The sequence below is a fragment of the Emys orbicularis genome, chromosome 10, assembly GCF_028017835.1.
Source record: "Emys orbicularis isolate rEmyOrb1 chromosome 10, rEmyOrb1.hap1, whole genome shotgun sequence".
NCBI lineage: Eukaryota > Metazoa > Chordata > Testudines > Emydidae > Emys > Emys orbicularis.
The window spans coordinates 3,470,980-3,496,692 of NC_088692.1; the positions used below are offsets into that span (position 1 = coordinate 3,470,980).

At 48.0% G+C, this 25,713-nt stretch overlaps 1 protein-coding gene across 1 annotated transcript in view; it reads right to left on the minus strand.

The window, feature by feature from the left end:
- RAB26 (RAB26, member RAS oncogene family) overlaps window positions 1-25,713 on the minus strand; it is a 216,035-nt gene that overhangs the window by 125,039 nt on the left and 65,283 nt on the right. The gene's annotated exons all lie outside the window — the stretch shown is intronic.

Genomic DNA, 25,713 nt, shown 5'->3' on the forward strand with positions numbered 1-25,713 from the left:
TCATGGAGCAAGACTCCAGCGTGCGAGGCGCTGTTCACACAACAGACAATCCTTGCCCCAAAGAGCCTGCAGTCTAAGTACCCTCCTTTCATATGAACGTCCTTCAGCAGGAGCATTGCATGCACACACAAACGGGCCGTGTTCCAAAGGGTGAATCGTCTCTCCCCAGTGGGCAGAACCCGTGACCATCAATGGAGGGTCCACATGCTCAGCTAACAGTTAAGATTAATTTTGCTTTAATGCTCTAGCTCAAAGCACATGACAGCACCAGGCTGCTTGGGCGATTTAGCATGTGCTGAAACTAATTAATTTATATGGAGACAATTTATTTAACCTGAAACTAATTAAAGCAATCAGTGAGCCAGGAGGAGCAAGATCTAATAGCCATTTTAAAGCAATTGGATTGAGTTGCCTCTCCTGGTTCTCCATTGAAGCACATTGAAGTTGTAGGCACAGCAGGTATTACTGACTCTAGGTAAAAAGCCAGGAGACAATTTGTAATTTACAGATGCCTTCCCCCTTCTGCTGTCACTGATCTAGCACGATCAAGAAGGGCCTGCTTCAGTTTATGTGCAAACTGAGAATATGACTGATTTTGCTGTCCCTTAGCACTAGTGAAGCAGATGCACGGGGGACACGCAAGCACGTTCACAACCCTGGAAAATACACTGCTAATCCTTCTAGAAAACAAGAAAAAGTCTTCAAATACCAACCCAGGTGGAAAACAACAGCATGTCGCGCATCGGCCTCATTCGCTTTGCCGAAAGCAGATAAGCACTAGTGAGAGTATCAACCCCCAGGCAGAGCAGTTGCATTGGAAACACCCACTCTCAGATCTCCAGCCACGGGCGACCTGAAACGGTGCTGAACTGAGAAAGGAAACGCAGTGGAAGAACACATGAATTTGCTGGTCTGCCATTGCCAGTTTCTCTCCGAGAGCGCGCAAATGGAACGGGAAGATTGCTCCTGGTCTCTGAAAGGGAAGCCGCCACAACTGATTCTGGACACTCGAAGGCCAGATTATAACCGGCCACTGCATAAAGAGGGGCTAAGTGTCTGCGCCTCCCCAGACAGAACAGGGAGGCCAGGCCCCGGCCTGCACCATCTGCCAGCAAAGCCTCGTTAGCCACAGAGAGAAGTACATAGTGCACCCCAGGAAAGGGGACATAGCAGCAACCCCACCCACACTATGCCAGAGTTATTGGAAGAGGCGCACAGATTAAATGCAGGGGACTTTAGCAGCCATGTTTAAGGCAAGTTCCATTGTTTGCATTGGGGGAGAGGAGGGAAGAGTAATAGAGCAGCCCTGCTCGAGTCAGGCAGCCCAGATCCGACCCTGCAGAGAGTTAGCACTACGGTTCCTGTTTCGTTCGTTGGCATTTCACGTGCGCATGGATTAGAGCACAGGGAAGCGAGGGGCAGGTTGCTTTTCTGATCACAGAGTCCTTGGAGGGGATGACAAAGTGAAAAACCTTTACCACTAGTTTGCAACAGGCGAGTCTCACCCTGGGTGGGGTTCACTTTTGGAGTCAGGATGACACTGTTTGCACCAGGACAGCTGCAACGTGCGGGGCTTCCTGGAGAAACCACTCAACTCTTGGGGGTAGGATCCTGCTAGGTCTTGGTACAGTTCCTAGCACACAAGGACCCCAATCCCGACCGGGGCTCTGCAAGCTACGGTTCTATAAATATTAAACAGTGTTAACAACAGATCAAGCTGAGCTGAAGGCCTCGCCCCAGGCACGGGTACCAACCAATACAGTCAGTGTCGATAAAATGCTTGCGACAGCAACTGCCTGCACTGGGAGATCCCATAAAGAACAAGACATTCCATCTCGCTCGGTATTTAAACCACGTTTGTATTCGTGGCACTTCTGAAGGCAGTTTGCTGCTGCACCTTTTCACCTAGTGTTGACAAAAGGCAGATGGCACAGGAGAAGTGTGATATTTTCTATTGTGCATCTCCTATTAGACTGTTCCAGAGAGAAACTTACCGTGGAAGTGCATACAGCGAGTATTGACATGGGAGCTCTCCTAACATGGCTTCTTTTAAGTTAATACCAGAATGGGCTATTGGGGTCATCTGGCAATCCCTCAAAAGAGAGGACTCAGCACAAAACCTGCTCGCTAAAAACCCTGAAGAAGTTTTCCATTACACACACCCTCCCTCTCCCCCTCGTAGTGTGTTGATGTTCACACCTCAGTATCCTGCCCAATTTCATTGAAATACCAAAAGCAAGCTGGTCCGACCCAGAGGCAGACCGATCTCTCTGCCAAATTCCAGCTCCTAAAAGCAAACCCTGCTTTGTTAGGTCCGTGTAACCCACGTGGTTTATACTGCTGCAATTGACTTTATTTGGCCCAAAAAAGAGCAAGAACACGGGAGAGGAGACATGGGCCCTTGGTGGATACTCCGGCTCTCTGCACACATGTGGAGGGCAGGGCAGCTCAGAGAGAAGGCCCTAAAGACATTCAGAAATAGAGTCTGAAGCTGTATGGGAAGTTTTTATTGTGGGCAATCCACCTGGCAGGTCACACACTCAGCCACCCTCCAAGAGCTAAGCCAATCAGCGCGCGAACGTGGGGAGGGGGGAATGGTTATAAGTGTAGGAGTTAAAGACAGCGGTGCACTTAGCTGTTGATTAAGGCAAGACCATAAGATGGGTGTGCTATGAGGGCGGAGTCCCAATCCCTCTACCATGTCGGATACAGGTCGGTGCTATTCCTCAGCTAGGATAACATCTCATCCATTGCAAGAGAGCTGGGAGGGGAGCATCTATTACCTCGAGAGGCTACAGAGCCTGTGGAATTAACAATTAGTTGCTTTACACTGGGATTCGGTCAGTTAGAGAGAGAACTGAGGCCGAGCTCAGCAAAGCAAGGGTTTATAAATTCCTGCCTGACAGCTGGGCTAATCGGGAGACGATAAAGCCCTATAGAGCAAGCGCCTTTTAGGGAGCCAGGGAATGGATCCCAACTCCTGTCCCAGTGCCGATACAGGCTACCGATTGTGTTTCATCAGCAGCCAAGAGGAGCAGTCCACTCTGCAGGCAAGGGCTCCCTGCTGGGAGCTGTGGAGACCCTCTGGTCTCTGACAGGGCGCTGACTGTTTGAAAGGTCTGAGACGCCACCATTCGTCTCAGGTGCCGAGGACGGAGACACGCTACACAGTGTGGCCACGCTATCAAGACTGAGAAATCAGCTCCGAGAAGTTCCGAGGGGAACGCGTTTGGATGTGTGCGCTAAAATGGAGCGGTGTAGACTGTTACGTTGGAACTTGATCTTCGAATATATGAAACAGCAACAAAATGGGGAAATCTGTATAAAGAAACCAGTAGATTTACTGCCTAACACCTTTTGTTTCAAAGCTGTTCACAGTATTCCAAATACTATTTACAAGGTTTTATGCTATTTATAATATTTTCTGTGTGCATCAAATGTATGTTTGGCTAGGAAACAGTATGGTGCTCTCTCTTTGAAGTTGACTGGGAACTGTTAACACCCGTTTATCAGGGTTTTACAGACAATAGCCCTTAACTTTCAGAAAAGTCCTCACCGAGGCGTAAGAAGAAAAGAAGTTATATGTAATATTGCCCCAAGCCCCCTCTCCCTTGCTACCTCAGCACACAGCATTGTCCTCTGAGCATTACTCCTTAAAATAAAAGCAATACAATAGCCAACCACATTATTTTCAACATTGTGGAGAAAAGTCAAGTTAAGAGAGTGTACACTTCCTGGCTGAGATACTCATTTGGCCGGCTTTCAGCAGAGTGCACATTTTTTATAGCAGAGCAATAAACCAGAGAACATAGAATTTTCTACTAGAAATGCAGGGAGCCTTAATAGCAGCAATGTGGATGGCTTCTCTCTGCCAGGGTCCTAATTTGGTCTTAGGACATAAGAACAGCCACATTGGGTCAGACCAATGGTCCATCTAGCCCAGTATCCTGTCTGCCGACAGTGGCCAATGCCAGGTGCTTCAGAGGGAATGAACAGCTTTCCACATGTGGGCGTACCATGGGTTGATATAGTATCTTTATGATATTTTCTCTTAGTATCCATCCCTTTCCTAATGGTTCCCAACATTGTTAGCCTTTTTTTTTTTTTTTGACTGCTGCTTCACACTGAGCAGATGTTTTCAGAGAACTATAGATGATGATTCCAAGATCTCTTTCTTCAGTGGTAACAGCTAATTTAGACCCCATCATTCTATATGCATAGTTGGGATTATGTTTTCCAATGTGCATTACTTTGCATTTATCAACATTGACTTTCATCTACCATTCTCTTGTCCAGTCACCCAGTTTTGTGAGATCCCTTTGTAACTCTTCACAGTCCGTGTTGGACTTGACTATACTGAGTAATTTTGTATCATCTGCAAACTTTGCTACCTCACTGTTTACCCCTTTTTCCAGATCATTTATGAATATGTTGAATAGGACTGGTCCCAGTACAGACCCTGAGGGACACCAACATTTACCTCTCTCCATTCTGAAAACTGACCATTTATTCCTACCCTTTCTATCTTTTAACCAGTTACCAATCCATGAGAGGACCTTCCCTCTTACCCCATGACTGCTTACTTTGCTTAAGAACCGTTGGTGTGGGACCTTGTCAAAGGCTTTCTGAAAGTCCAAGCACACTATATCCACTGGATCACTCTTGTCCGCCTGTTTGTTGACACCCCAAAAGAATTCTAATAGATTGATGAGGCCCTCCTGCTTCTGATGTACTTAAAAAAAAGTTGTTTTGGGGGGGGCGGGGGGGGGGTCTTTTTTTTTTTTTTTTTTTTTTTTTTTTGCTGTTTTTGTCTCTTAAGCTAGTTGTTCTTCAAATTCTTTTTTGGCCTGGCTAACTGTACTTTTACACTTGATTTGCCAGAGTTTATGCTCCTTTCTATTTTCCACAGTAAGATCTGACTTCTAATTTTTAAAGGATGCCTTTTTGCCTCTAACCGCCTCTTTTACTCTGCCATTTAGCCAGGGTGGCTTTTTTTTTGGGGGGGGGGGGTCCTCTGAGTGTATTTTTTTTATTTGGTATACGTTTAATTTGAGCTTCTCTTATGGTGCTTTTAAGAGGTTTCCATGCAGTTTGCAGACATATCACTGATGTGACTGTTCTTTTTAATTTCCATTTAACTGGCCTCCTCATTATTGTGTAGTTCCCCTTTTTGAAATTAAATGCTACTGTGGTGGGTTTCTTTGGTATTTTCCCCCCTACGAGGATGTTAAGTTTAATTACATTATGGTTGCTATTACCAAGTGGTTGAGCTATATTCACCTCTTGGACAAGATCCAGTGCACCACTTAGGACTAAATCAATACATCTTCTCTGCGCAATGACCACCACTCTATCTTTGCAAGGTGTATTCTACTACCCACCTTGCTATTCTAGCTTCTGTATCTGGACTTTCCCCCAGTAACTTTGTCCTGGGTTGAATAATCCTGAAATAGTATCTCCCTCTTCAGAGGTCCATCTTTGAGCTGCCGTGTGACATCTAACACCCCCTCCAGGTTCCCAACCAGCATTTGGGAACAACCAGTTGAAGAGCCTGCCCTGCGGAGAATCCATCCCGATGACCCCAGTGCATGCTGGGACAGAGTTTGGGGAGTTCAGAAAGCACAGTGTGGATACCAATGCAGAGCAGACAGCCAGTAAAGCTTGCAGCGTAATTATGTACTTCATTATGGAGTCTCCATGCCCCCAGTGACCTGGGGAACAATCAAACACACATTCAGTATCTGCCTACCTGTGCTCCCCATGCTGATGAAGTCCTACACCAAATCAAGTCAATGGCAAAATTCCTATTGACTTCAATTTGATCCACCAACTCTTAAGCCAGAGAAAACCATAGGGAGGAAAGAGCAGAAGGTGAGGAGTTTGCTAGTCTGGACTCTTGCAATGGCTATGTCCTTTCATCCTGATTGGAGCTGTATAATACGCAGAATCACAAACCCCTTCACTAACCCCAATGCCACTTGAATACCTGTTACAAGGAAGAAATAAATCCCATGTGACCTTTTCCCCCAATCTTGCATGTTGAGCTGAGGTTTCAAAGGGACTCGGGTAAGTCTGGCCTGCCTTAGAGAGCACAAAAATATTAGCCAACAACTACCTCAGATGAAAGAAACATTAAATAAATAACAACCCCCCCAAGCTGTCAATGTACCCCAATCCAAGAAATGGATCCCTAGAAAATACCAGAGGGCCTTTCACTGAGAAACCATTCCCAGGACATTAGATGGTACGCTGTAGGCCCCTCCAGGGTCATCTTAAAGAGTTGTACAAATTTATCAAGCAGGAGGTGAGCAGGGTTTGCATCACGCCGTGCTCCTCTCAAGAGGAGATTGCTGGTTTGCAGAATTATTACAGGAATGCCTGGTCAGGAAGGCAAAATAAAGACAGAGGAACGTGCCAGTTTCCTTCCTGACACAGGTGTACAGTTTGCTCAGCGCTCTCTTTAATTGATGACCCAAAATCCATTGATGCTGAGAGCCCCGGGGTATTGCAAACCTCGTTTAGAAAAGCGTCCTACACGCAGTATTGATTCTTAGCATAATACCTGCCTTTCAGTTATCTAGCACAAACTGTTCCATCACAGAGAAAAACACTCCATTCGCTTTGGGAAGGAAAAGGCTACGCTAAGCCAGGCGGGCTGCCAAATCCTCTCTGATTGGCAGGGCACCAGGCTTGCTTTGTAGCACAGATGATGTTCTATAGAATGTGTAAATTTGGGGATTGACTCATGTGAGCTGGAGCTCTACGCCGGGAACAAATGAGACACAAGGCCAGATCATTAACCGGAGTAAGGGAGCAGAGCTCCGCTGAGTACAGTTGAGATGCACCAATTAACAGCCGTGAGGATCTGGCCTGTAAAACTCCATTTGTGCATCTGTCCCAGCATTTGGCCTTTCTACTCGAGACTGCCAACTGCGAGGGGGTTTAGTCACAACATGAGCATCTGTTTCAGCAGAACGCGGGCACCAACTCGTTCCATAGAGGCCACCGAATGATGGGGAGATGCAAAGACAGCTCAAATAGCCTCAAAGACATTCTCTGTTAAAACTAGTAACCATGCTCGGGGGGGGGGGGGGGTCAGTGGCTGGGTACCCCACTTCCAGTTCCTTGAATCCATTCAGTTCCTTTCATGTCCCATTTCCCCCCCGCGTTAGGGAAAGAAGAATTACTGCGCAGTAGGTGCTGATTCGCAATCTGGTTGGGGATTGGCAGATCTGAACGTGCTAGACTTGCCATCTGCAATTAGTAAATACTAGGTGTAAAAAGGGACTTAAATATGCAAGACACACAGGGAGTGGCAGAGAGAGAGAGAGAGGAACAAAGCAAGGTAGAAAATGACCAAAATGTCAGGCATTAAATATGTATCATTAAAACAGGAAACTGACAAGGGTTTTTTTGTCTAATCCTCCAATGCTGAATTATTTATAGCATCTATGTGGAAACTTGGCACGCTGGTACAGCGCGGAGAGTGTGACAACAACCCGGCATGAACATATGGTCCCCTTCGAGGTTATCCCCTGCTTGCAGCCGGCCTGTCTGTGCGGAGTGGCCAGCGATCTGTGCCCAGAAGTCAGAGTACCTCCCTGCCAACGAGTTGTAGCTCAGGCAGGCATACGCTGGATATAGGGTTGCCAACTTTCTAACCACACAAAACCGAAAACCCCTGCCCCGCCCCTTCTCTGAGGCCCCACCCCCTGCTCGCTCCATCCCCCCTCCCTCTGTCACTCTCTCTCCCCCACCCTCACTCACTTTCACCGGGCTGGGGCAGGTGTGTGGGAGGAGGTTGCGGGCTCCAGCTGGGAATACAGAGGCTGGGGATGAGGGGTTTGGGCTGAGGGAGAGGACTCTGGGCTGGGGCAGGAGCTTGGGGTGCGGGGGGGTATGGGCTCTGGGCTGGGGCCAGAAATGAGGGGTTCAGGGTGCAGGAGAGGGCTCTGGGATGGGGCCAAGGGGTTCAGAGTGCGGGCTCCGGCTGGGGGGTGTGGACTCTGGGGTAGGGCCAGGGGTGCAGGAGGGGTCTAGGGGGTTGGGGTGCAGGGGGAGGGTGAAGGCTCCAGCTGGGGGTGTGGGCTCTGGGGTGGGGCTGGGGATGAAGGGTTTGGGGTGCAAGAGGGGGCCCAGGGCTGGGGCAGGGGGTTGGGGTGTGGGCAGGGTGTGGGCTCCTGGAGGGAGTTGGGGTGCAGGAGGGGACTCCGGACTGGGGCAGGGGTGCGGGGTCCCAGCAGCGCTTACTGCAGCTCCCAGAAGCGGCCGCAAAGTCCCTGCAGCCCCTAGGCACATGGGTGGCCAGGGAGACTCCGCGCACTGTCCTCGCAACCACAGGGGCCACCCCCGCAGCTCCTATTGGTCGCAGCTCCCAGCCAATGGGAGCTGCAGAGCCAGCACTAGGGCGGAGGCAGTGCGCGGAGCCTCTCTGGCCCCCCATGCACCTTGGGGCCGCAGGGGCCTGTCAGCCACTTCCAGGAGCCGCACGGAGCCAGGGCAGGCAGGGAGCCTGCCTTAGCCCTGGGCTCCCGCTGCACTGCCGACCAGACTTTTAACGGCCCGGTCAGCGGTGCCGACCGGAGCCACCAGGGTCCCTTTTCAACCGGGCGTTCCTGTCGAAAACCGGACGCCTGGCAACCCTCGCTGGATAGAGGAGATGATGTTGTGGCTAGAACAGAACCTGCCAGATCCCAAACCTAGGGCTTTGCGCTCAGAGTCAGAGGAGCAGAAGAAACAGAGTCAGACTCAGTTCCCACCTCCAATCCCTCCTCACCCCCCAGACTCTCAAGAGGGCTAGCGCCTGAAACTAGAGTCACCGCACAAGCAGTTCCACAGGCTCGTGTCGCTGCAACCTGAAACGCGGCCCGCCGCAAGCTAAAGGACCCATCCCTGGTGACACACAGCGGGCGACATTTTCATCCTCTCTCTAGATTTCCATCCCATGCTCTCTGGCCTGGGTCTAGTCATCGCTTGCATTTCATCTGCAAAGCGTTCCCAGCTGCCTCGTAACATCTGACCTTGGGGAGGCAGCATGGTCCAGCAGACAGGAGACTGAACTAGACTCAAAGCCTGGGTTCTACCCTTAACTCTGCTCACCTGCGGAGTCCTTTCCCCTCTCACCCTTTGCCTGCTTGTCTATTTAGACTGAGCTCTTAGCGATTGCATGTCACTCACAGCACCGGGGGTGCCCGATACCATGTGTGGCCCGTAGACACTACCATTATACAAATAACCTCTGTCTGTCGGCTTGCCATCGTATGCAAACGGCCAGCCAAACAAGAAGCAAGGAAAGCAAGCAGCTTATTCATCTGCTCTCACCGCGGCCTGGTAAGGTGTCATTCCGCTGGGCTTTTCAAGAGACACCAGCTAATTGTTCGGTCAAGGCAGACACCTGGACTAGGACGCAGGCTCAAGGATTACAGATGCGTTTTGCCTTGCGTAGACCTCTGGGGATGGGCAGCAAATAAGCTTTGTACACATGCTACCCTGGCAGTGCCGGAGCTTCGGATAAGAAGGCAACAGAAGTAAAGGGGCCATCGGCAAAACACCCCCACAAAACAAACAAAGCATCCTGGGAAAGGAGACAGAAAGGAAGTAGAAGAGTCAAATCCCTTTTGTTTAAGTCTTTGCCCAACTTGCATGAAGTGGAGGCGGCCAACAATGACCCAGACCACTTCTCCTCTATTTACATCCCTCCATGGACTTGCGCCTGCCAGGTCCATAGACCTTGTCTGTCCCTCTTCCCCTCCCCTCTTCCAGGATCAGCCTCCCCTCTAGCCCTGTGCTCAGAGTACGCCTACACTGCGGTCAGAGGTGTGAATGCAGCCGGGAGAGACACACGAGAGGTGGCTTTATTCTAGCTAGCTAAATATCAATGGCAGCAATGCAACTCCCTTTGCCTTAATGAGCTTAGAATGGAATTCAGACAGCTACAGTACATCGGGGAACGGATCCATAAGCAAGAGGCCAGAGCACTGGAGTCAGCAGGGAGATCACCCCCAGGAGGGCTCATGAGAGAAGCAAAGGAGGAGAGCGGTAGAGGCAGGGCGAGGGACACAGAGGGAACCCGTGGGGAGCGGGTTTGCAGGGGCAGCAGGAGACAGCAAGAGCAGAAACTGGGGCTGGCGAGGCCGCAGATAGCTGCGATCACATGCAGGAGGAGCGTATAAACCTGATGCAGAAGGGGATTCGTGGGCCACCGATAGCAACAGGAAAGGGTCAGGGCAGCAGGGGAGGAGAGGCGTTCTGCAACAGCTACAATGGAGTCACATGCTTCCGTCAGGTGGGACACCCTGCCCAGGATCACTTGGGTCTCCCGTTACAGGTTTGCAACAGCAGCAGTTAGCGAAGAATAAAACGAGCCATAGTAAAGTCCCATCTCCATGTGTGATTCGGTCCTGGTCCTCTCTGCTGCGTTACAGCAATAAACCCCCTTAACTGAGCTGTTCTGCTGAGAGCAGAATGTGATCGTACAGTTTGTCGGCTAGCCATCGATACTAGCCAGTTTCTGAGGCTAGACTGAATCCCTAGACAGGCGAGCCAAATGATGCTCTGTGCATTTCACAGAATACATACATCAGGGAACCGTTTCCACCCCATAAGTAGCTGTTAAAACATACATGTATGAAAGCCCCCTAGTTTGCAATTCATCAAGCTGAATACCTCAATCAATTAGCCTGGGATTTCAAGCAAATTTTAAGAAGCTAACAGCTTCCCCGGTAATACCACAGATATCGGAGGCTTCCAAATCCACCCTGGAAGGTTTTTGTTTGTTTTTCCTCAACCTGCTGTATATACGGAGCCTTGACTAATGCACCAGTGACAAGAGAAGCGAACATTCTGCAGGGCTAGCGTTTGGATCCACTCTCTCCCTACCACGTGCACACAGCCCTTCTTTATACTGTGCGCAGCAACCGTGCTATCGATCCAGTGCCCCTTTGCGCACGTTCAAAATTCCTCCTACTCCGCTGCCCCCCAACTGCTCTGAGAATTCAAAGTCACTGGGGCAGCAGCACCCACTTGCTGCTTATTCGGTCCTGCTGAATACAACGATCGATGCCCTGTGCTCTTAACGACAGCGTGTCTGAATGTATCCAGGAAAGGTGGCCTTTTCCCTCCGCCACCTGAAGCAGCACTTCACTTGGTGCCGCAGTGCACACGGTGCTCGGGAAAGAGCATTACCCAGAGGCCTTGGTGACTGAGATGGGTTTAACCAGAGTAAAACTCTCCAAATGACCCATTTGTGGGCTCAGTGACAACGTTTCCTGTTGGTTCTGGGACATCTGCTTGCTAGTGGGGACAGCATTCGGCTGGCTCCCTGATCAGAAGCATACTGAGCCGTGAGTTTCCATAGCCAAAATTCTCCTCCTCCTAGGGGTTGCGCCTGGAGAAAAGAAACTTTTAAGAAAGGGGAGAGAGCGAGGTGCTTAGAGAGATCAGCCAAAGAGCGGAGATACACAGGAAACATGCCACGAGCCAGATAGCCGAACAGCACCATTAGGGGCTCACCAACCACCTCCCAAGACCACCCGTGTAACCCATTTTCGCACAAATCACCAGAAAGCCAAAGAAGGAAGGTGTCCTTAAGGAGAACAATGAGACGGGTGCAGCAGGGAAGCACCAAACCCACTAATACAACATCACAGCCTGATTTTCACCCCGCCACCCTCCTCTGTGCCTTCCTTCAGCTACAGGAACAATAAATAATCAAGCTGCAAAGAGCCAAGAGGCATCACCTCGCCAGGAGCAGAAAGCTGACACGACGGAGAGCAGGACCATGCAGGCTAATGGACTAAAGAATTGTTTCTTTCAGTCACTTGCATCACACCCAGTATGAAGTCTTGATCAGAAGCCAGCAGCACGCCTGAACCAGGAACTGATGAAGCACGTTCGGCCTTAAAGCAAAGAGCAGTCCCCATTGGTTTTAGAGAGACTCTCTGGGTAGACAGGAGCGGATTTAGAACATATGAATTCATGCTAAGAAGAATGGAAAGGAAGAGCAGGAAGCAGGGACTTTATAAGGAAACTGTATTGTTTGAATCAAACTTCATTCAGCAAAATAATTCATACACGAGAATGAGCATTTAATGTAGGAAGGGAGCCAGAAGAATGGACAGACTTGAGTTCAGACAGTAGAAAATAGTGCTATAGCAAATGGAGTACGTGCAGCAAGACGTAGCGTCGGGGGCCAGCTGCTGGAATTACATACAACTGGTATGTTTACACTTGCCCTAAACATGCCCCAAAAGCCTAAATAATAAGCAATTTACTGCATCCAAACGCTAAAAAAACATTTATAAGCATTCAATGAAGATACTTACAAACAGGCTAAAGCCAATGGTGCTTGGCCCCTGTTGGTCAGCTCCCACCTGCTCAGGCCGGTATGAGCAATGAAACCTTTAAGAGTTTACTTTTTATGCCCTTTATCAAACAGGTGATGTCATTGCCTATTACCGACTTCAGCTAAAAACCAACGCTCAGACAGTTCGCCCTTTTTTCCCTGTCTCAATCCAGACAAGATTTACAACCTCCCTTCTCCCCAAGGCCTTTCCTTCCTGTCTCTTCCCCTCCTTCTGGCTGACCAATGGTTTTTCCTTTGCACCTGGGTTTACATAGGAGAAAATACTGGTATGAGGGCTGGCAAGCGCCATATTGATTCATTTCAAGACCAATTCTTTGTCTTATTTAAAACCATCTGCAGTCACCCCTATCAGTCAGGGGCCTTTTCAGAAACTTCCCCTTATTTCATTGGTTATTCTGTGAACCAGACATCCTCCCTACTCCATTCCCTCTGGCCCTACAACTCAATGTTCAAGGCCTTCCTTCGGCTAGCTAGCCAGGGCCTTTCTCTACAAAACACATATTTCCTTAAGCGAACCCTAATTCTTTAATTTCATATTTATCCTACAGCAACAGTCTTATGGAATATAAAAAAAAACCAGGAATTCAGTTATGAAGAGAGACTGCGCAACCTCCCTTCCAGAAGGACATCAGGTCTAGTCCACCTACCAGGACAGCTGATGTTTAAAGAACACTCCCCAAGCACCAGAGATGGGACCACCTACATATACACGCATTCTCACCAGAGGAAACTGCGCACTCCCCAGACCGGCAGATAGTGACTTTTGTTTGACTGACTGAGGGCATATTGGCATTTACTCATTCTCCTTGGCTATATTATTTTAAAAACCCACAAAACCTAGATGCTAAGAGTCTTTTTAAAGCATGGTGGCCATTCAAACCGAGATTGTGCAACTGTAAATAGTGACAAATGTTGCTGTTATGCTGAGGGGTCACAGATTTGTATGCCTGTCTGTTCTTCACTGATGGGATTGTTTTGTTTTTATCTCCTCTGTAAACTTCCCTAGCTTTTTTCCCCCTATTAAAAATGGTATGCATTGGCACGGGTACTCCACCTCTCTGGGGATACGCCTTTTAGCAGAAATCTTGCCGAGCCTTTGGGAGAAATAAAACGGCAATTACTTGGGTTTGTAGTCACGGCTTCATTTTTAAACCACAAGACTGTTAAACAAACGATCCTAGTGCTGTATGCATACTCTTGGGCTTATGTGAAAAATATCAGGCTCATTGATAAAGGCTTCAGGGAGCTTATATATGGCCTCCTTGCAGACATGTGGATTTTAAGGGGGAGGGGCATGGAGACAGAGGAAGAGCACATGTCCTTCGTCCACTCCAGTGGCTACACCTGCGGTCAATGGGTGGTGTTGCCGCATTGCCCAATCCACAGGAGCCTAGAAAGGCCAAGAACGGCCAGTGCTTGGAATGGACGTCTCAAAGCTAGTTCTATACAACCAGCAGCCCCCACTTGCCAAGCGGGTCCATTGCCATTTTGATGGTCACATTCTGAGTCACAACTTGAGGACATTTTTAAAAGGTATGTGGTCATTGGTCTAATGTCCCCATCTGCTTGGTACACGCTGAGCAACAGCAGGAAAGTGTGGAATTAAAGTCTGCGTCAGAATGCCCACGCACAAGGGACAGAGTTACGGGTGCACATGCAACCTTGTTTCTGGCATTTTTACAAGCTTAAGACATTAAGATGTTGCAAGATATTTACGTGCCAGATGCGCTAAAGATTCATATGTCCCTTCATGCTTCAACCACCATTCCAGAGGACGTGCTTCCATACTGATGACGGATTCTGCTCAATAACAATCTGAAGTAGTGCGGACCGACACATGTTCATTTTCATCATCATGAGTCAGATGCCACCAGCGGAAGGTTGATTCTCTTTTTTGGTGGTTCGGGTTCTGTGTTTCCGCATCGGAGTGTTGCTCTTTTAAGACTTCTGAAAGCATGTTCCACACCTCGTCCCTCTCAGATTTTGGAAGGCACTTCAGATTCTTAAACCTTGTGTCGAGTGCTGTATCTATTTTTAGAAATCTCACATTGGTACGTTCTTTGTGTTTTGTCAGTTCTGCAGTGAAAGTGTTCTTAAAACGAACAACATGTGCTGGGTCATCATCCGAGACAGCTATAACATGAAATATATGGCAGAATGGGGGTAAAACAGAGCAGGGGACATACAATTCTCCCCCAAGGAATTCAGTCACAAATTTAATTAACGCATTATTTTTTTAACCAGCATCATCAGCATGTAAGCATGTCCTCTGGAAGGGTGACCAAAGCATGAAGGGGCATATGAATTTTTAGCATATCTGGCACGTAAATACCTTGCAATGCCGGCTACAAAAGTGCCATGCAAATGCCTGTTCTCACTTTCTGGTGACATTGAAAACAAGAAGAGGGCAGCATTATCTCCTGTAAATGGAAACCAACTTGTTTGTCTGAGCGATTGGCTGAACAAGAAGAAGGACTGAGTGGACTTGTAGGCTCTGAAGTTTTACATTGTTTTGTTTTTGAGTGCAGTTATGTAACAAAAAAAACACCCTACATTTGTAAGTTACACTTTCATGATCAAGAGATTGCACTACAGTACTTGTATGAGGTGAATTGAAAAATACTATTTCTTTTGTTTATCATTTTTACAGTGCAAATATTTGTAATAAAAAATAATGTACACTGATTTCAATTACAACACAGAATACAGTATATACAAAAATGTACAAAAACATCTAATAAATTTCAATTGGTATTCTATATTATATATATATATATGTGTGGAGATATCCTATCTCCTAGAACTGGAAGGGACCCCAAAAGGTCATTGAGTCCAGCCCCCTGCCTTCACTAGCAGGACCAAGTACTGATTTTGCCCCAGATCCCTAAGTGGCCCCCTTAAGGACTGAACTCACAACCCTGGGTTTAGCAGGCCAATGCTCAAACCACTGAGTTATCCCTCCCCCCCGAACTTTGTTTAACAGTGCGATTAAAACTGAGATCAATCACGATTAATTTTTTTAGTCGTGATTAATTTTTTTGAGTTAATTGCGTGAGTTAACTGCGATTAAATCAACAGCCCTAATATATATGGTACAATGATGGATTCCCACTGCACACTGGTGGTGCTCTCAGCTCACATATAAATCAGATAATTTCCCACATTCTTCCAATAAACTTTCTGCAGGGAGAAGCATCATTTATTTTCCAGCGCAGGTTGAGTTATTCTCTCAGCAGGATTGTTCACTTGCACTCTGCAGCTAAAAATAGAGGCTTTGTTTTTTAAAACCCCACGCACTCCTGTCAGCAGCAGACGAACTTCAGAGCAGACTGACCAATGCCCAGTGCCAAGAGCCTTTCAGAAACAACAACAGTGTGGAACAACTGCTACCCAACTCAACAACAGGCCACGCAAACACAGCTCATTATGAAGTCATTTCCTGGGCCAACTCACCCCCCTCCCCATTCACCAAAACACCGCCAGTTCTCTACTTCCCATTGCTCCCTTCGGGGAGCTGCTCCCACACAGTCCTCTCCAGGGACTGCCCAGGGAAACAACAAAGACGGCGCTCCAGAGCGGGTGGATTATATGCAGCTGGGGCAGAATTTGATTTTTTTTTTTTAAAAGAATTTCAAGTGATATCTATGTTTCTTTTTAAGAATTGTTTTCAGTTTTTATCTATTTAAATTTTCACAGTTGCACAAAATTATGGGGGGGGAGTCAGGAAATGGGGGTCAAACAATAACTATTTAATAGCAGTAAGTGTTGGGCTTCAAAAAGTGAAAGTTTTATAACCGTTAAAACACAAACTGTCAGTATCATGTGTCAAAATGCACAAAGTAAATAGCCTTAAACCAAACCTGAATAAGTTCGCAAGCAGCATTTTTCTTACTTTGCCTAGCTGTACGGTTCAATGGTTACTGACAGAAATACTTTCTCTCCCTGTGTATGGTGAAATTGACGTTTATTGACATTTACCAACAGAAATCTAATCCTTCCAAGCCCACTTATATGCAGAGACAGCTTCATTCTTGGGAGGCTCAGCCTGGCGATAATCATAACAGACTTCTGACAATGGCACAGTGTGGAAGTTCCCAAGGTGCCAACAGAGCTAAAGAGCAACATTTGAAAGTCAGAGCATAGTTGGGAGAACTCGAGAGGGAGTAGGGAACAATCCTGCATTGTCTAGTGGATCACTGAGGTCTTCTCCAGCACTAACGTCTATGGAATCTATTCATGAAGCCCAAAAGAGAGGTCTGAACAACCACGAGAATCAGGACAATGCACCTTCCACAGACAACAGATGTACAAGAGAAAGCAATGCACACTGCAAGGAACTCGCTGGGAGCCGTGCTACAGAACAGCACACGAGAGATCCCTGCCATTGTGCTCTGCAAAGGGAAACGCAGACCCGGGGGGTCAGTCCCAGCACATGCCTAACTTCATAGGAAATAAAGGACGTGGGCGTAAGACTAGACAGAACTGCACAAGCCTCTCCAAAAGACCTAATACAAATAAGCCGCACGGATCACATAAACTGGCAGCTTTATAGCTACAATTGGACTCTATAAAATCCCTTTGTCACTGCGAGACCTACAGCACCTGGCCCCTTGCCAATATTCTTATTTTCAAAACAGCCATTTTCAAAACCTTCCTACCTGCAGGGAGAAAAGGAGTAAAGAACAAATAGGACAGCCTTACAGCACCTGGCAAGCATCCTTGACTGGTGTCTGCAGCACTCAAAATCTAGGGAAAACAAGTAGGTCTGTTAGTCTTTACAAAGACACATATATGCTGCATTAAAGCAACATTAATAACTCCCGGGACCACAAGCCCTGTCCAAGATAAAAGTCAATTCTCTTGTTAGGCTGGATAGATTAAGATATTAGTGAATTATCTTCTTCTATTCCCATCTGTCTATGTATAAACGGGTTCTCTGGCAACAGATACAGAATCGCTTGTTATTGATGGATTAGGAGTAAGAGGATCTGTTCAGGATCATATTTTTTTAAATAAAGTCATACTCAGCTCCTCTGTAAATCCCGCTACAGGTCTTGCCCAGCAGCCTGTGCAACTCCTCAGCTGAGTTTGGTGCAAGAAAGGGTGGGAAAAAAAGGAATAATAAAACTTCTAAGAGTCCCAGCGCTTATCGTTCAATAAATATTTCCATTTCCAGTATGAATTGCTCTGTTTAAGGAGTTAATCAGCACCGCTGGGAAACGCCAAGGGCAGTTTGGCTGAATCATCATCGGTCCTGATGAAGGGAATGGTTCATCTAAGCCAATGCAGACATGAGAGCGTTTTTAAAACCACAGTGCTTTGAAGTTTGCAAGAGCTCTGCCCACCCCCATCCCAGCCCAGTAAGGGATGCAGCAAGCAGGCACTAAGCCCTGGTCTACACTTCAAATGGAGATTGACCTAGCTAGGTCGCTCAGGGGTGTAACAAATTCGAACTCCACAGGGCTGGAGTTAAGTCAGCCGAACCCTGGGTAGATGCAGCTAGGTCAATGGAAGAATTCTTCAGTCAGCCTGCTCAGGGATGTGGAATACCTATAGCCATGGAAAAACCCTGTCTGTCGCTGTAGAGAGTGGCTCCATCATGGGCACGCCGTGCCACAGACATGCCCTAAGCAGGAGCTATGCAATGTTTTCCAGCTGGTTTGTTTAAAGGGCCACCGGCCATATTAATGTGACCACTAGAGCCCCGCTCCTGCAAGGACCCTCGCATGTGCTTGGCTTTATGCATGTGAGTAGCCGCGCTGGTCCATGGGGAAGTGTGTATGTCTTTGCAGCACTGGGGCTTACGTTTCGGGCTCAGCAGAGGAGGGACTGGGGGAAATGCAATGGGCTGTGTTATGCAGGAGGTCAGACTAGAATCTATCAACCTGTATTACAGCAGCAAGCTACCAGGGCATCCAGGGGCCCCAATGGAGAGCAGGGCCCCACCGAGCTAGGCGCTAAAAACATACACTGAGTTAAAAAGCAAGACTTTGCAAAAGTAGCAAATAGCTTTTCCCTACAATGTCCTTAGCTTATAAAGGAGTGAGGCTATTTCCAGGCTGAGCGGGATTTTTAGTTAGAAGTATTAACACAGGTTGGACTGTCCCCTCTCCTAGCCCCCTTCCCCACACTCCCAATTGGGGGGCAGGTAACAGATTCAAGGAGGAAGATTCTGCAAAGTTCTCTCTCATTCTTATCCTGACGAACAATGTTCTATAAGGCCCCGATCCTTAAACAGCGACACACATGCTTAATGTTTCAAAAGTGGGCAACCCCATTGACTTGCTTTACTCTTTGCAGGATCGGGACTTAAAATATAGACATTTGGGTTTTGTTTTTTTAAATCGATCTGTATCTGGTCCAAAAGGGCTCCCCCCCGCACCTGAAAATCAGCAACAGACACACACACCCCTTTTTGCTCCCCTCACCAGAGATGGAGAACATGAAATGGCTCACCGCAGCTTAACTGGCTCTAGCTGCGTTATTCACTCATGAAATCTTTTATTTGCTTTATACAGAGAAGATGTGTTCCTAAAAGAGGCAGCCTTGGAAACTGGGGGGGCGGGGGGATGTTTGTGTTGATTTTTGTCAATACAAAGAATAAATAATTCAGAGATCTACATATTTATTTTCCTCATCAAGGACACACTGTCATGAGAGCCAGAACAAGGAGCTTTACAGCGTATTTATTCTGATCTAATTTCTCAGTTACCGTACACACAGTGTTTATCAATGCTACATAAAAGGAAAAAAAATAGGTCATAAATTAATGTGATGTAGTGAATCATTTACTAGCCCTGTAGAGGAAATAAAATCTTGCATCATTTTTATGATTAACGTCGTCCTCCCCGCTAAAAAAAAACAACCACCACAATCTTTCAGAATTTCCCAGAATTATTCTTCCACTTTTAATCCCTTCATTAGGCAAATGACAGCTCCTAGGATTGGAAACAAAGATGAGACGGAGGTGCTAATGGGGGGAATTGGGGGCTCTGTCTTTCAATTAGCAAGGGGTTTTCGTCTCATATAAGAACATATAACCTGCTTCACAGTTCATTTGCCTTATGGCATCTATTTTCTTTCCTCCTTGGAAGATCTTGTAAACATGCAATTGATACTGAACGAGCTGCACGTGTTGTTGCTTCATCAGTTACACTGACAATGTGGTTGGTGCTGTACAAGGCACTCAGGGACATCTTCTCTAGTTCACTCCATCGACGCTGACCTCTCGGGCTGGGGAAACTTGGATCTTTCCATAGCAGGATCTCAAAGTGTGCTTGGCAAATACTACAAGTTCAACCTCTCAGTCCCCTGTGAGGGAAGATGGACATTATCCCCATGTCACAGATGGGGAAGACAGAGGCCCAGAGGAGTTAGGTGGCTTGCCCAAAATTACACATGAAGACCCAGGAATAGAAACCCAGTCTCCCAGCTCACAGTCCCACCTGCAGGGTGCTCAGATCACAATAGCATAGCATACTGGGCCTTGTTCTCTCCATAGGCCACAGTTCTCTGATGAAGAAGAGGGTGGCTGCAGCTGAGTCATTATAGTTGGTGCTTATCTTAAAGCCCAAGCTCCTGGAATCATAGAATATAGAATATCAGGGTTGGAAGGGACCTCAAGAGGTCATCTAGTCCAACCCCCTGCTCAAAGCAGGACCAATTCCCAACTAAATCATCCCAGCCAGGGCTTTGTCAAGCCGGGCCTTAAAAACCTCCAAGGAAGGAGACTCCACCACCTCCCTAGGTAACGCATTCCAGTGCTTCACCACCCTCCTAGTGAAATAGTGTTTCCTAATATCCAACCTGGACCTCCCCCACTGCAACTTGAGACCATTGCTCCTTGTTCTGTCATCTGCCACCACTGAGAACAGCCGAACTCCATCCTCTTTGGAACCTCCCTTCAGGTAGTTGAAGGCTACTATCAAATCCCCCCTCATTCTTCTCTTCTGGAGACTAAACAATCCCAGTTCCCTCAGCCTCTCCTCATAAGTCATGTGCTCCAGACCCCTAATCATTTTTGTTGCCCTCCGCTGGACTCTTTCCAATTTTTCCACATCCTTCTTGTAGTGTGGGGCCCAAAATTGGACACAGTATTCCAGATGAGGCCTCACCAATGTCGAATAAATGGAGTCATGTGATGACGGGAGAATCTCCACTTTCAAGTTTTTAGCCTTCATGGTTGTGGGGAAAAACCTTGAAAACATGACCCCCTAAAGACTCAAAAGCCAAAGGGTAAGTAACGAACCCAGAATGTATTATGTTACCAAAATCTCATGGGTTTTAAGCCAGTCTCATGACTGGGGAGGCGGGGGGGGGGGGGGTGCTGACAATTTTTGAACACCACTGAAGCTGGCGAGCCATGTGTCCTGCAGACCATGCTTCGGCAACCCTCAGATATGGCCAAAGAGTTCAACATCCTCACGAGGGACCCAAAGCACGAATGCAGACAGCAGAAACCCTAATGATTTTACTTGCTGATCCTTGCAGCTGCGCTGGCCTAGGGAAGGCTACATTTGTTTTTAAATTTGGGCCTCAATAACATACCAATGTGTCTTAACGCACGAGGCAAAACCCATGACTAGCAGGGACTTATTGAATTGTCAGGGCTCCATATCCTTAATAGAGGAAGATTTTAAAAAGTATCCAAATTCCCTATACACTTGGTGGAATTTGACTAGAGCAGAAGTTTGGGTGAAAGCACTTTCTGCCCAGGCAGACAGTGTCTGTTCATTCAGGCACTTCCATTTCCTCCACTCCAACAGCAGCAGTAACTGACTGTTGGACACCTTCAAGTTCTCTGAGCAGATAACGCTGGCAAAGGTGCCCATCACTCGGCTATGCCGTGCCGCTGGCCCCCGTTTCCTCCTGTTCTCTGGAGTACAGCAATTGGCATGATTCATTCACCTGGGGTCGCAAGGGTTAACTTACGGGGTGTTGCGAGAATGCTCCACCTCTGGATTTCCGTCACCCAGCTGGCTCTTGATGTAATGGAACGAGCTATGGCTTGTGCTACACGAACATAGACAGCTGCACATTACACGAAGGCCTAGCAGTCAATATAAACATCTGTCTAAGAAGAAAAGGCACCGCCCAGGAGAGCCCAGGGACGGCCTTAATAAATACATGGCTTAGTGCTCAGAGCATGAGGCTGGGGACCAGGACTCCCGAGTTCCATCTAGTCATCTGTTCCTCCTCCAATGATTTGTGAACCAGGGCTGGAGGACGGGGGGGGACGGGACGCCATCTGTCATAACTGACCAGACCAGCTCTACTGAGTCCCGTGGAGAGCACCCAAGAGGCTACACAAAGGTCCACTCTCTACCAACCAACCAAGAAGCCGTAGGAGGAGGGAAACCACATGCCTAGAAAGCGCGTCTGAGGGGGCCCAGGAACAAACTAACAAGGTATAATTACCTATTGCCAGCGGCATTCCTAGTCCATTTGGCATGGTGACGAATCCTAACAAGGCAGGGGACACAAAGAACTCCCCGAACAGGTCATTCAGTCAACCACAGAGATGTCAAAAGAAAACGTAGAAAAGCTATTTTTAAGAGTGTGCTGGTGGGTGCTTAGAAGAGCTAGCAACAACGTCTGTCCACCAGAAAAGCCAGGGATCTGAAACCTGCCTTCCTAGCCTCTCTGACCACACCCCCATTTCTGATCATTCCTAGGCAGCCTCAGAAAGTTTTCATAACACATTTCAAAGATGAATGAGATCAAATGGGATGTCCGAGAAGCAGACAATCCATAACTGCCCACAGCAGGGTGTCACGCCCCTTCCTCTAAAGCAGGGGTGGGCAAACATTTTGGCCCGAGGGCACATCTGGGTGGGGAAATTGCATGCAGAGCCATGAATGCAGGGCTGGGGCAGGGGATGCGGGAGGGAGTGCGGTGTGCAGGAAGGGGCTCAGGGCAGGGGTGCAGGAGGGGTGCAGAGTGCGGGAGGGGGCTCAGGGCAGGGGTGCAGGAGGGCACTCATGGCAGGGGGCTGAGGGCCCAGGGCAGGGGGTTGAGGTGCAGGAGGGGTGCGGCAGGGGGTTGGAGTGCGGGGTGCAGGAGCTCTGGCCCGGCACCGCTTATCTGGAGTGGCTCCCTGCCTGCCCTGGCCCCACGCTGCTCTGGGAAGTGGCCGGCACCATGTCCCTGCAGCCCCTAGGGGAGGAGGCGGCAGAGGGCTCCGCGCACTGCCCTCACCTGCGGGTACCTCCCCCAACGCTCCCTTGGCCATGGTTCCCCTTTCCCGGCTAATGGGAGCTGCGGGGGGTGGTGTCTGCAGGCGAGGGCAGCGCATGGATCCCTCTCCCTGCCCCCCCGGGATGTTGGCCACTTCCAGGAGCGGTGTGGGGCCTGTGGCACCATGGGGATGGAAATCCCACAGGCTGGATCCAAAGCCCTGACATGCCGGATCCGGCCCGCGGGCCGTAGTTTGCCCACCCCTGCTCTAAGGCACCAGAGTCTGGCTGGCATCAGAGACAGGGTACTGGAGTGGATGGACCATTGGTTTCATCTGGGATAGCACGGCCTACGTTCCTATCAAAACAGCACAACACTGTTATAATCCCGTTTTCTTTGTCGTGTGAGGAGATCTGGGGGACGGAAGCAGGGTTTGGTCCATCTATGCCATGAGAGACGTCAGTGTACCTGAAAGTGACACTTGGACTGTTTTCGCATCTGGACTATTCACAACACACACGTTGTTTTCTGAGTTCATACCAAGTCTTGTTGAGCTCACACCAGAAAGAGCAGGAGATTGGCTGGGTTTGCCAAGAGAAAGGAGCCATCACGCAGCAGGCTGCTGTGGAAAGCCTTCGGCTCAGTAGCTCTGCTTTGGTTTGTTCTACCGCTCCAAAGCTGGCCAATTTCTTGGCTCAGTACTCAAACGTGTGAACCGCTTTCAGGCACTGGGGGCAATTAACACGGATTAATTTTTCATGGGGTCATGCGCGGTCCCTGCTAGTCATTTTCCATTTGGCCTGCTGAAGTCAGAAACTGATTACAAATATTATTCCGAGCTCCGAAGCCAGCCACTTGGGAAGACAGTCACACAGCCTGGAAGTGATCGCCCGTATAGCAGCGTCACTCCACTGAATTGAATGGAGTCACCCCGCATTGACGCAGATGCCACTGAACATGGAATCCAGCTCTCAAAGCCTACCATCCGAGACCTCCACGTTCACCAGTGTGGGTGGAATCAACCAGACCTGCCATCACACCTGAGTCGGAACCAAGCTGCTGCCTGACTAGCTATCTAGTAGTTAGGTATCTAAATGGGTGCAAATTTTGGAGGTCAGGCTGACTCCCCAACTAAAAATTAGGGTTTGAATAGCTAGAAAACAGTGGTTTCCGGCAATCAGAGCAAATTCTCTGAACATACTGCAGTTTGGAAAGCAACCCTCTTACAGAGCACCTTTCATCCCTAAGAAATCCCAAAGCACTTTAACAAATTACTATATGGCAGCATATGAAGTATTATATAGATATGCTTAACACTCACATAAAATTACTTCACCCGCCACTGAAACACAGAAGGCTCTGGAGTGGAACGCAGCGGCAGTTTATCAGCTCCTGTGCAACAGTTAAACACAGGAAGTGAAGAGCTCCATGCCAAGTGAATCTACAAGAGGGAGAATTTAGAGAAGCAGAAAATTAAAGATACTGAAACAGTTCCAAGCAGATATTTTCCTGTATCCTGCGCAAGTTCCTGAAGAGAGTTCCATCAAAACGTTGCGAACGATACATAATGTATCATCTCGGTATACCAAATGCAACATTGGGCTCCTGATCCATCTCTAAGGGCTGGTCTACACTAGGGTGGGGGATCGATCTAAGATACGCAACTTCAGCTACGTGAATAGCGTAGCTGAAGTCGAAGTATCTTAGATCGATTTACCTTGGGTCTTCACGGCGCGGGATTGACGGCCGCGGCTCTTCCGTCGACTCCGCTACCGCCGCTTGCTCCGGTGGAGTTCCGGAGTCGACGGGGAGCGCGTACGGGGATTGATACATCGGTTCTTAACGAGACGCGATATATCGATCCCCGATAAATCGATCGCTACCTGCCAATACGGCGGGTAGTCTGGACGTACCCTAAGGCATCTAGAAATATTTCAGCCAAAGATTGTTAGAGTTTTAGCCAGATCAGTCATGAGACGATATACGCCTAACTCCAATTGAGGGGCCAGTGTGGTGGCTAGGGGAAAGTCACCAATAAATAAGAGACTGTTGTCCATCTAGGATGAAATGCTTATTTGGAGCATGCTTTCCTATCTCTAAGCTTGTTTGAGCTTTCACCTAATCATCAAACTACAGACACTGTGTCCTGCTGCTGTCTAGTAAATCCATCACAAAGCACTTGAGACAATTCACAAAACACAGACGGCACAAAAGTGTTCGTGTTCTCCATACCATTTACACTTTAGATCTATGTACACAACAGAGGAGCAAGCCCCAAAACTCAGACAGATCTCTGGATAAACCCAGAATATTAGAAAGAGTTCCTGTGTCTTGGGCTTAGCGCGCCAAGCCACGGAGGCTGAAATTCAAAACCAGCGCCTGATTATACAGAAATGAAAAGGCCTGAAAATATGAATTCTCATGAATGCTAATGCTGAGCACAGCGCACTATCAAATGTCAAGATATATTTTAATTAAAGTGCTGCCTTTGATCTTTTAGAACTTCCCCCCCCCCCTTCCCGGTAAACTGCATCTCACATGTGTTTATAGCACAATAGGAGCAAATTCTTTATTAGGTTACAGAATTACTGAAAAACTCCAAAAAACTAGCTCCCTCCCCCCCCTTCCTTTTGAAATAGCAACTGAAAAAGAAAAAATATGTAACAGAGAAAAAAACGTCTCTCTCTACAGCACACTGAAGAGCTAGCAGGTGATACCAGGCTACCCAATAGCTTAGTCCAGGCTCCAAACAGGTTTTTGGAAACAAGAGAAATCTGCTAGAGGACCGCCTGGCATATGTAAAAGAGCTGGTGCTATGCGCAATCTTGTTTTCTTGCCTAACTAGATTTCAGGCTCAGAACAACACGTCTGCAAATCCATTCCTCTTCGTGAAATGAGCTTTGCAAATTCTCACAGACTTGCAACTGCCACTTTACAGTGTTTTTGCCGTTATGTGGATTTTGTGCTGACTGTCTACTTCTGGGCTCAGGCTACGTTGGAAACAAAAATTAAAATGTGGCCCCTTTGCATGTGGCCGAGGACAGCTCGCACCCCAAATCGTGACATCTATCCATCGCTGACAGCATGCGGCGCCACAGGAATGAGCAGACTTGTGAGGAATGATAATTGAATTCCAAATAATTCAGTGATGACCAGAGCTGATTAAAGAAGTT